Genomic DNA, 11,446 nt, shown 5'->3' on the forward strand with positions numbered 1-11,446 from the left:
ATTACTGTACCTACAAATAAACTCTAACACCCCTCATATGGCATTTAGAATCCTCCCCAACCTGGCCTCTGCTGATCTTTCCAGCTGTATGTCTTACTGAGGATCCCAGCATTGGACAGGGATATTCTTGTAAGTGACAGAAACACAGCCTGCCTGACCAGCTTATTCCCACAGAAGTATTTATTGAAAGATCCCTGTCTATGAAGAAAGATCTGCCTGAATGAGCGCAGTTCTAGGAATCTCAAAGACAGAAACCAGGGTCTCCAAGACTGTCATTACCTACCATAACGCCATTTCTGCTTCCTCTCATTTTTGCTTGTCTTACGTGTCATTCTCTCCTGCAGATAGGTTTTCCTATACCTGGCAAGCAATAAGGCCACTGTCAGCTGAACTCCTCAATCGGGAAAGTATACCTTTTCCCAGTTGCCCTGGGGGAGGAACTCTGAGTGGCCTGCCTTGGGCCCCTTATATTCCTGGGTGAGTCTCACTAGCTGGGGCATGAGGGGTGATAACTGGCCCAGCTCGCATTGCTGGCCTGACTCTGAGGCCAGGAGGGCAGTGCTGGCTCCTAGACAAAGGGAGTGGGAGGGTGCACTGGGCACACAGAACTCCATGGCTGCTGTTGCTGCTGCTAAGTCGCTTCAGTCATGTCCAACTCTGTGCGACCCCATAGACAGCAGCCCACCAGGTTCCCCCGTCCCTGGGATTCTCCAGGCAAGAACACTGGAGTGGGTTGCCATTTCCTTCTCCAATGCATGAAAGTGAAAAGTGAAAGTGAAGTCGCTCAGTCGTGTCCGACCCTCAGCGACCCCATGGACTGCAGCCTTCCAGGCTCCTCCATCCATGGGATTTTTCCAGGCAAGAGTACTGGAGTGGGGTGCCTACCATTCCTATTTCCTGGACTAGCCACGGTGTGTGTTCCATTCAGTAACAACCAGCGCCCTGTGCCAGGTTCCTAGCCCTCTGTCACCTGAGCTCACAGTCTGGTGGAGGAAACAAATACTCAACAGGTCATTACAATGCAGAGTGTAGTGTGCGGCGATAGAGACAGACTCAGAATGCTGTCAGAGCACAGGCGGGAGGCCTTGGACTCAACCTGTCTCAGTCAAGGAGAATTCTTTTGGAAGAGTGACAGGAGCCTGAGAATACCAGATTCTTACAGAACAGCAGGAGGCAGTGAGGTAATGAGGGAGGGAAGGGCATTCCAGGTGAACAACTGCGTGAGGGCCCAGAAGTAGAAGGGATTTGGGAAGGAGGAGCTGTGGTGATGGTGAGGGGGCGGGGGTTGGGAAAAGCGGGTAAGGCTCTTAAATGCTCACTTCTGGCTTTGTCTCCCCTTCTGCCCCTGAACTGAACTCCAACTTTCGCCTTCAAGACGAACCTCTAAAGCTGTCCTGTCTTTGAATCTGGAGGTAGTGAACTACAGCTTATCACAGCTTCCTCGGGGACTCTGCAGTGTCTCAGGCGCCTCTCTGCTAGACTTCTGTTCTGCCTCCTTTCAGTCATTTATTTACATATCTGAGGTCCTTTATCGCATCAAAAGACCCTTGGATGCAGTAACCATGCCCTAAATGTCCTTCTCTCTCACACAGCATGGCTTAGCACAGGTCCTTGTTCATTATCCAAAAAATAATTCTTGAATTGTGATCACTTGGCTAATTGGGCATTTTCCCGCCTTGGGATCAACTAGCAAAATTCTATTGGCTTCATGTGAGTAGAAAGAATCTTTAAAATTATCTATCAACATTTTATCAGCATAGCCAGTGTTTTTTTCCTTTGCCAAAACAAAAAGAGCTTTATAGATTTTAGTGATTATAAAGTTGATACATATGCATACATATAATGTAAGTAATACATAAAAGCGTTAGAATAAATTTAAAACTACACAAGATTCCATCTCCCAAAGGCAACCACTGTTGATATTTCAGATAACAACTTTCCAGACATTTCTCTATAAATCCAGCGGTAATTAACATATCACTTTGTAAGAAGGTAGTTCAAAATACAACATAAGCTAAGTTTCAGAGTTATAAGTTTAAAATAATTTAATGGTTGAGTAAAATGTTTTTTTCTAGATTATCTAAATGAATTCTTGATGTTCTCTGAGGGATTAAGCAACCACTCAATATTTGTTTTGGAAAGTTCTACCTGCTCTTTCTCATTGAAGTATAATTTACATACCATAACATTCACCCTTTTAAAGTGTATAATTCAGTAGATTTTAGCAGGCTCACAGACTGCACAACTCTCACCAGAACATTTCATCATCCCCTATACCCTTTAGGCCATCACTCTCCATTCATCTCTCGCTTTAGCCCCTGGCAACCACTAGTCTCTCTATCTCTATGGATTTGCCTATTTTGGACATGTCATAGAAATGGAATCCTATAATGTGCTGTATTTGGTGTCTAGTTTCTATCATGTAGCATAAGTGTTCAAGGTTCATTGCATTCTAACAAGAGTCAGTAATTCAGTCCTTTTTAAGGCTGAACAATATCATATTGTATAGATATACCATATTTTGCTTATCCATTCATCAGTTGATGGACATTTGAGTTGTTTCTACTTTTTGGCTATTATGAATAACATTGTAGTGAACATTCATGTAAAAGTTTTTATCTGAACATATGTTTTCACTTCTCTAGGTAGTATACCCAGGAGTAGAGTATATGGTCATATGGTAACTCTTTGCATAATGATTTAAGAAACTGCCAAACTATTTTCTAAGGCAGTTGTATCCTTTTACATTCCCACTATCTATGTATAAGTTTATGATTTCTCTACACCCTCAACAACAGTTGTTATCGTCTGTCTTTTCTATTATGACCATTCTAGTGGTCATAATAGAAAAGACAGTGGGTATGAGGGGCTTCTCCAGTGGCTCAGCTGGTAAAGAACCTGCCTGCCAAAGCAAGAGATGCAAGAGATGTGGGTTTGATTCCTGTGTCAAGAAGATCCCTTGGAGGAGGAAATAGCAACCCACTTCAGTATTCTTGGGGGCTTCCCTGGTGACTCAGTTGGTAAAGAATCTGCCTGCAATGCAGAAGACCTGAGTTCAATCCCTGGGTGGGGAAGATCCCCTGGAGAAGGGAATGGCAACACACTCCACTATTCTTGCCTGGGAAATCCCTGGACAGAGGGGCTTCAGTTCAGTTCAGTTCAATCACTCAGTCCAGTCCGACTCTTTGCAACCCCATGAATCGCAGCACGCCAGGCCTCCCTGTCCATCACCATCTCCCGGAGTTCACTCAAACTCATGTCCATCGAGTCGGTGATGCCATCCAGCCATCTCATCCTCTGTCGTCCCCCTTTCCTCCTGCCCCCAGTCCCTCCCAGCATCACAGTCTTCTCCAATGAGTTAATTCTTCGCACGAGGTGGCCAAAGTACTGGAGTTTCAGCCTCAGCATCATTCCTTCCAAAGAACACCCAGGGCTGATCTCCTTCAGAATGGACTGGTTGGATCTCCTTGCAGTCCAAGGGACTCTCAAGAGTCTTCTCCAACACCACAGTTCAAAAGCATCAATTCTTCGGCGCTCAGCTTTCTTCACAGTCCAACTCTCTTCACAGTCCATACGTGACCACTGGAAAAACCATAGCCTTGACCAGAGGGGCTTGGCAGGCTACAATCCATGGGGTTGCAGAGAGTCAACATGATTGAGCCATTAACACCTTCACTTTGGGAGTACTCTGGGGGCTCAGATGGTAAAGAATTTGCCTGCATTGTGGGAGACCCAGGTTTGAACCCTGGGTTGGGAAAATCCCCTGGGGAAGGAATGGCAACCCACTCCAGTATTCTTGCCTTGAGCATTTAATGGACAGAGGAGTTTAGTGGGCTACAGTCCATGGGATCGCAAAGAGTCGGACACGACTGAGTAGCTAACACACTCAGTATTCTTGCCTGGAAAATTCCATGGACCAGAGGAGCCTGGCAGGCTACATTCCACCAGGCCACAAAGAGTAGGACACAACTGAATGCATGTGAGTGCTCAAATACACACGCACACACACACACACACACAGAGTGAGTATGAAGTAGTATTTCACTGTAGTTTTGATTTGCATTTCCCTGATAATAATATTCATGTGTTTATTGGCAATTTATATATCTTCTTTAGAGAAAGGTTTATTTCTTCAAGTCCTTTATCCACTTTTTGTTTGGGATATTTATCTTTTTATTGCTGAGTTTTAAAAGTTCTTTAAAAATTCTGGATACTAGACCTTTATCAGATACAGGATTTGCAAATATTTTCTCCCATTCTGTGGCTTATCTCTTTAGTTTCTTGATACTATCCTTTGAGAAGCAAACATTTTTAAGTTTGATGAATTCTAATTTGTTATTTTTCTTTTGTGGCTTGTGTTTTAGGTGCCATTCTAAGCAATCACTATCTAATACAAGGTCATGAAGATATACACCCATATTTTATTATAATTGTTTTATTGTTTTAGCTTTTACATTTAGATATTTAGTCCATTATGAGTTAATTTTTGTATGTGGTATGAGAGAGAGGTCCAACTTCATTCTCTTACATTTGGAGATCTTGTTCGAGGACCATTTGTTGAGAAAACTATTTTTTTCCCCATTGAACTGTCCTGAGGAAAATCAACTGATTATAAATATACGGGTTTATATCTGAACTCTCAATTCTATTCTATTGATCAATAGGTCTACCCTTATACTAGATCCAAGTCGTCTTGATTAGTATAGCTTTGTAATAAATTTTAAAATTAGGAAGTATAAGTCCTCTAACATTTTTCTTCCTTTGCAAAATTGTTTTGTCTGTTCTGGATCTCTTACATTTCTCTATGAATTTAAGGATTAGGTAGTTTCTTAAAAACAAACAAACAATCCAGCTAGATTTTGGTAGGGATTGAGTTGAATCTATAGATTAATTTGAAGAATATTGCTATTTTAAGTTCATGAACATGAGATTCTTTGTATTTATTTAGCTCTTGATTTCTTTTAATGATGTTTTAGAATTTCAGTGTGTGGATCTTAAATTTCTGTCTTGAATTTATTCCTAAATGGTTTATTCTTTCAGTACAACTGCACATGGAATTGTTTTCTGAATTTCATTTTTGGATTCTTCATTGCTAGTATACAGAAACAGAACAGTATTTTGTATATTGATCTTGTATCCCACAATCTTGCTGAATTTATTAGTCTAAAAGTGTGTGTCTGTGAATGTCTTAAGATTTTCTTTATATAAGACCAGCCATCTGGTAGTTTTACTTCTTTCTTTCCAGTCTGGATGTCTTTTATTTCTTATTCTTGCCTAATCGCCCTGGCTAAAAACTCCATTACAATGCTGGGAAATATTAAGAGAAAATCCTTATTTTGAGAGAAGGCTTTCAGGCTCTCACCATGAAGACTTTTTCTCATTTTAATGTTTGGCAATTTCTTCAGATAAAAATCCTATTTCCTAAAAGTTTTCAGATTATCTGCATTTAAAATGTCTGGAGAGGCGGATCTCATGGAGGCAGCTAGTGCGAGGCTGTGGAGCTGCCCAGACTAGCAAATAATACAGTCAAGATGGCTAAAGGTGATCCCAAGAAACCAAAGGCAAGATGTCTGCTCATGCCTTCTTTGTGCAGACATGCAGAGAGGAACATAAGAAGAAAAACCCAGAGGTCCCTGTCAATTTTGCTGAATTTTCCAAGAAATGCTCTGAGAGGTGGAAGACCACGTCAGGGAAAGAGAAGTCGAAATTCGATGAAATGGCAAAGGCAGATAAAGTGCGATATGATCAGGAAATGAAGGATTACGGATCAGCTAAGGGAGGCAGGAAGAAGAAGGACCCTAATGCCCCCAAGAGACCACCGTCTGGATTTTTCCTATTCTGCTCTGAATTCCACCCCAAGATCAAGTCTACAAACCCTGGCTTCTCTATTGGAGATGTGGCAAAGAAGCTGGGTGAGATGTGGAATAACTTAAAGTGACAGTGAGAAGCAGCCATACATCAACAAGGCAGCGGAAGCTGAAGTATGAGAAGGATGTCGCCGACTCTAAGTCTAAAGGGAAGTTTGATGGTGCCAAGGGTCCTGCTAAAGTTGCCCGGAAAAAGGTGGAAGAGGAAGATGAAGAAGAGGAGGAGGAGGGAGAGGGTGAATTAAAACAAACAAACAAACCTGTTGATCTGTCTCCTTGTGAATACCTTAGAGTAGGGAGTGCCTTGATTGACACACTTCTCATCCAAGAGGTGTCTGTTGCCCTCATTATGTTTAATTACCCAGTTGGATCATGATCATTTGTAGTCTCTCAAGGTGCTCTAGCAATTGTCAGTGGTTTACATTAAGTGGCCACGGGTGTCCAGAGCACCTGGAAACTGTTTCAAAGTTGTGCATATTTCCAAACATTTTTAAGGTGAAAAGGCTCTTGTGTTCTCCTCACTCTGTGCACATTGCTGTTGGTGTGACAAGGCATTTAAAGATGTTTCTGGCATTAAAAAAAAAATTTCTAAGGTGGTGTGTTAATTCTATGGTCATTGGCTAGAAATCCCGAGTTCCCAACAGTACATATCTAAAGTCTGTAAAAAGAACAAAGCAACCGAGACACACTCTTGATGCTCCTTGCTTGGTATGGAGGCTGTGGGGGCAATGCCTTCTGGAGGGGCGGTAGCTCAGGGCCTGCACTGTGGGGCTGGACCTGTGGACACTGCAGTGGGCATCCATGTAGCTTCAGGTTGTCTTGTTTTTGTATACGGTGACATAGCATCCTGCTGCCATTCTTAGCTGTGGAAAAGGCTGGGGGGGGGGTGGGGGGGTGGTGGCGGTGGTCAGCAAGCATGAGAAGTGTTTTGGATCCTTTTTAGTTGAAGTGCGGTAGTTTTAAACTGGTGTGTGTGTGTGTTTTTTTAAACAAACTGTAGAGCTGTTCATTGTCAGCAAAGCCAAGAGCCGCTGCACCAGTGGAAGTTCAAGAACCTTCTGTACTAAACACGATCTGCAATGTTGTTATTTTTTTTTTTTGTATGTTTAGAATGTTGAAATGTTTTTGAAGCTAAATAAACAGTATTACATTTAAAAATAAATAAATAAATGTCTGGAATCTCGAGGCTATAGCCTTGGTACTGCTGCTGCTCTCGCTCCAGGGTCTGCTTGATGACTGCCTCCTACGAGCAGTGCCGCCCCCCACCCTGCCCCCGCCGCCGGTCCTTGATGCAGCTCTGTAACTCAATCTGCTGCAGCTCGCTACTGAATCGATTCAAATACCTTTCAGTTAATTCACAAGCATCTCTCTTTGAATATCCCACTTTTTTGAGGTTCAAGATGGTTTTGAAACCACTGCAGTTTTTCACCAATAAGGTTGAGATCCAACACCTTTTCATTCTTCAGTTTTCCCTTTTTTTTCTTGTTTGTGGGCCTTTGAGTTGCTTTTTTACTGTATGTATGGATGACTTTTTTCTTGTCTTACACTTTTTCCCTTTGGTGCTTTAGGCTAAAAGAAATGTAAGTTAAAACTTCTGGATTTATTTGGTGGTTCAGTGATCGAGAATCCGCCTGCCAATGCAGGGACACTGTAAAAATACCTGCTGCAGGAAGATTCTACAGGCCCCGGGGCAACTAAGCCCACAAGTGGCAACTATTTAAGCCCCTGGACCTAGAGCCTGTGCTCGTGGTAAAGTCCTCATGGTGAGGGACCGCTAGATCTCCAACTCACATGCCTGCACTCATCTTCCGTGGCAGCGGCAGTTCACAAGGTGACTCGCTCTTTTTTAATTCACTTTAAAAAAATTTCTCTTCTTCAGTTGAATCATCTCAATTGACCTAACTGCAAGTTTGCTGATTCTTACTTCTGCCTGCTCAATTCCGCTTGTTGAGTTCCTTTAGTAAATGTTTTTATTTTGGTTATAGTGTTAATACTTTTCAACCTCAAATTTCGATTTGGTGTGTCTTTATAATTTCTATCTCTTTATTGTTATTCTCTATTTGCTGAGACATTATTCTCATTCTTTTATTTAATTCTTTAGATATTGTTTCTTTGCCTTCTTTGAACATAATTGTGTGTGTGTGTGTTAGTTGCTTAGTCGTGTCCGACTCTTTGCAACCCCATAGACTGTAGCCTACCAGGCTCCTCCATCCATGGAATTTTCCAGGCAAGAGTACTGGAGTGGGTTGCCATTTCCTTCTCCATGAACATAATTAAAAAGCTAAGTTAAAATAACTGGGTTTCCTCAGGTAGAGTTTCTATTGATTGCTTTTCAATTGAAGCATATTGTATCATATGCTTCACTATATGACACAGTCTCTCTTTTTCTTTGCATATCTTCTATTTTTTTGTTGTTATTGGAAACTGGACATACCTAATAAAACAAAAAGCAACTCTGGAAATCAGATTTTCCCCCCATCCTCAGAATTTGTTTCTGCTATTCCCTGGAGTGTGTCAGGGCATGTTTCCTGATATGCCTTTGTATATCTGATTGTTTTAGCCCTGCCCTAACTAGAGCTCTCATTTGCATTCTGACTCTCCCTTCTGAGTCTTACAGGCAACCCAGGCACCTACAAATATTGGGATTTATTGTTACCCAAGATTCCTCTGTGGTCACAGCACATTTTCACACGAGACACTTTGGATTAACTTCAAGATTTGTCTGGACATTTGGCTGAAAACTTCCTCCAGCTTTGGCTTCTGTGACAAAGACTCTATTTATTCTCCCTCTACCTCTTTCTGCTCCTCTTTGACTCTTTACTGGGCTCATCGTCTTGCTTGGGGTTTGCCATACTCTCACTTTTCTCTTTCTCCTCTCTCCAAATGTATCTAGTCTTCTTCAACTCTCTCCTCTCTGTAGCTCTTCCATGATGAAGTTGGAATGCAGTGATAATGAGAGTAAGCTTTGGAGTCAACCAGACCTGGGTTTGATATCTGGCTTGGACATTTACAAGCTGGGGAATCTTGGACAAGTTTATTTACAGCTCCATTTCTCAGTTTCTCATCTATCCAATAAGGATAATAATTATACTGCCTCAAGGAGTTTCATGAGGCTTAAAACCTTCATGTGCTCATGATAGAGTAAGTGCTCAAAAAATTAGCTTTGGGGTTCTACCGTCACTTAGACTCAGTCTATCCAAACCAAGCTCATAATTTCACTCCAAATAAACCCTTCTGTCTTCCATGCTCTCCAGCCCTCTAGTCTCCTCACTTTGTGAGTCACCTGTAATCTGGACTTGTTCACTAAGATGATGACTTCCCACATGAATCTAATATCACCAGAGCTTTTGAATGCCCGGTTTTTTGTTTTCTTTATTCTTGGAGCATCATTCACTTAATCCTGCTAACTTTTCTTTCAAAATATCCCTCTCCCTATCTTTTCTTTCTGCCTTCACTGACTGCTCTAGCTCCACCCTCATTGAACTCTGAGTGGAGTGATACTCCCTGATACCACAGCTTCCTATCTGCCTCACAGGAGCTAGATTCCAGGCAGCTTCCTGTGGTCCCTGTGACTCTTGTCCTTTTTTCTGGCAAGGTGGAGCCACACACTAGCCAGAGAAACTATGGGAGGGGGTTAACTGTGGGATTTGAAGGCAGGAGTTCTTGATTCTAGACAAAGCTCCGCCATGGACTTACTAGAGAACCCAGGCAAGCCCTTCATGTTCTTTGGATCTTGGTTTCCCAATCCATGCAGTGGGGATGCAGAATTGAACTGTTTTGAGTGCTCCTGCCAGCTCTGATGTATGCTGATTTATCACATGTGATTTCTTTCACACGCCAGGCTCGTTCATGGGGCTTCTGAGATATTGTTCTTCATTCTTTCTCTACTTTGATAGACTTGTCTTCTAAGGCAAACTCTCCTTTGCCAAGTTTTATGCAGACCTCATTTCCTGCCCCTGACTCACTGTTGGCTTCTTCCCCTACCCTGTAGCCTAGGGTGTGTATGCTAATACACAAATTTACTGTGATTGTTGGCGCAGCTTCTACTTCTGTTGTCACTTGGTCTTTCCAGAGAACCTCTGCATTATGCCTCTCCTATTCCATCCAGCTGCTACACTGATACATACAGGACTTCCCTGGTGGCTCAGACGGTAAAGTGTCTGCCTACAATCCGGGAGACCTGGGTTTGATCCCTGGGTTGGGAAGATCCCCTGGAGTAGGAAATGGCAACCCACTCCAGCATTCTTGCCTGGAAAATCCCATGGACAGAGGAACATGGTAGGCTACGGTCCAAGGGGTTGCAAAGAGTAGGACACGACTGCATGACTTCACTTTCACTTTCCCTACACTCATGGCCTGTGGGCTCTTTCTAAAGCATAAATTGGAACTTGTCACCACCTTGCTGAAAAACCTTCTGTGGCTCCGTACATCCCCAGAATAAAGTTTATTTCCTGAACCTCCTTTCGTAGGTTCCCACGCTCCTCTACAGTCTGAACCCAGCTGTTTCTCTGTTCAGTTGTTTCTGAAGGAATGATCCTTCCAACTTTTACTCTCTGTTCCCTCTGCCTGGACTGCACCTTTTCCCAATCCAAAGAAGGATTGCATACTTCTTTGTCTGTTGAAATCCTGCTTACCCATCAGGTCTCAGATCAGCTATCACTTTCTTGTGAAGCCTTTCATGATGTCTTTATTCAAAGCAAAGCCCTATTGCTTTCGGATCCCCCCAGGATGTTACTCATCCAGTAGAGAAGAATCACTTTCTTCTTCATATTATAATAAAAGCAAAGACAGTGTCTGTTTTAGGACAGGTGCTTGGCAGATATGGTCTTCACTGGTGACTCAGACAGTAAAGAATTCACCTGCAATGCAGGAGACCTGGGTTCAATCCCTGGTTTGGGAGGATCCCCTGGAGAAGGGAATGGCAACCCACCTCAGTATTCTTGCCTGGAGAATCCCATGGACAGTGAAGCCTGGAGGGCTACAGTCCATGAGGTTAACAAAGAGTAGGAGATGACTGAACAACTAAGCACACACACACTTGGCAGGTAGGTAGTGCTCAGTAAACATTTGTTGAAAAAGTGAATAATTTTTCTCAGGTTATCTGGCTTTAGACTCACTCCCCAATCAGGCTACTTGAGAGGCCACCTCCAATTTGTCTATCATAGAAAGATCTTCCCAAAGGGCAGCTTGGTTTATCTGCTGCCGAACCCAACTCCTGTTCATCCACATTTAAACAAAGGAACAGGAAGAAGCAAGGATTACTGCAAGATCCGCATCACTGAGTGCAGAGACACCTACTAGCATGGGGAACTCTGGTGGAATTCTCTGCCAGTGTGCACAAAAGCAAGTGGTTGATGATGTCCACAGCCAGGATTTGCATTGGTTGAGCTGGGGAATCTGAACATTTGGATCCTTCCAAATACTAGGTTGTCAGAGCTAGAGCTGGCCTTCGAGATCACCATGTCCAAATAGATGCAGAAGCTAAAGCCCCATGAAGGCTTCCCTAGGTCACACAGCAGGTTGGAGCAGGGCTGAGAAAGAAACCCAGGGCTCTCACTCCTAGGTCTGAGCTCCTCCCT

General features: G+C 42.9%; 2 pseudogenes; one reads left to right on the forward strand and one right to left on the reverse strand.

Annotated features, from left to right (window-relative positions):
• Positions 1 to 395: 395 nt before the first annotated feature.
• LOC147367196 (translation machinery-associated protein 16-like) lies at positions 396 to 9,192 on the reverse strand (annotated as a pseudogene).
• Positions 5,514 to 6,258, forward strand: LOC147367197 (high mobility group protein B3 pseudogene; annotated as a pseudogene).
• Positions 9,193 to 11,446: the final 2,254 nt, after the last annotated feature.

Source organism: Bos grunniens, chromosome 8, assembly GCF_055505025.1.
Source record: "Bos grunniens cultivar Pamir isolate PY7600 chromosome 8, Bosgru_T2T1.0, whole genome shotgun sequence".
NCBI classification, from domain to species: domain Eukaryota; kingdom Metazoa; phylum Chordata; class Mammalia; order Artiodactyla; family Bovidae; genus Bos; species Bos grunniens.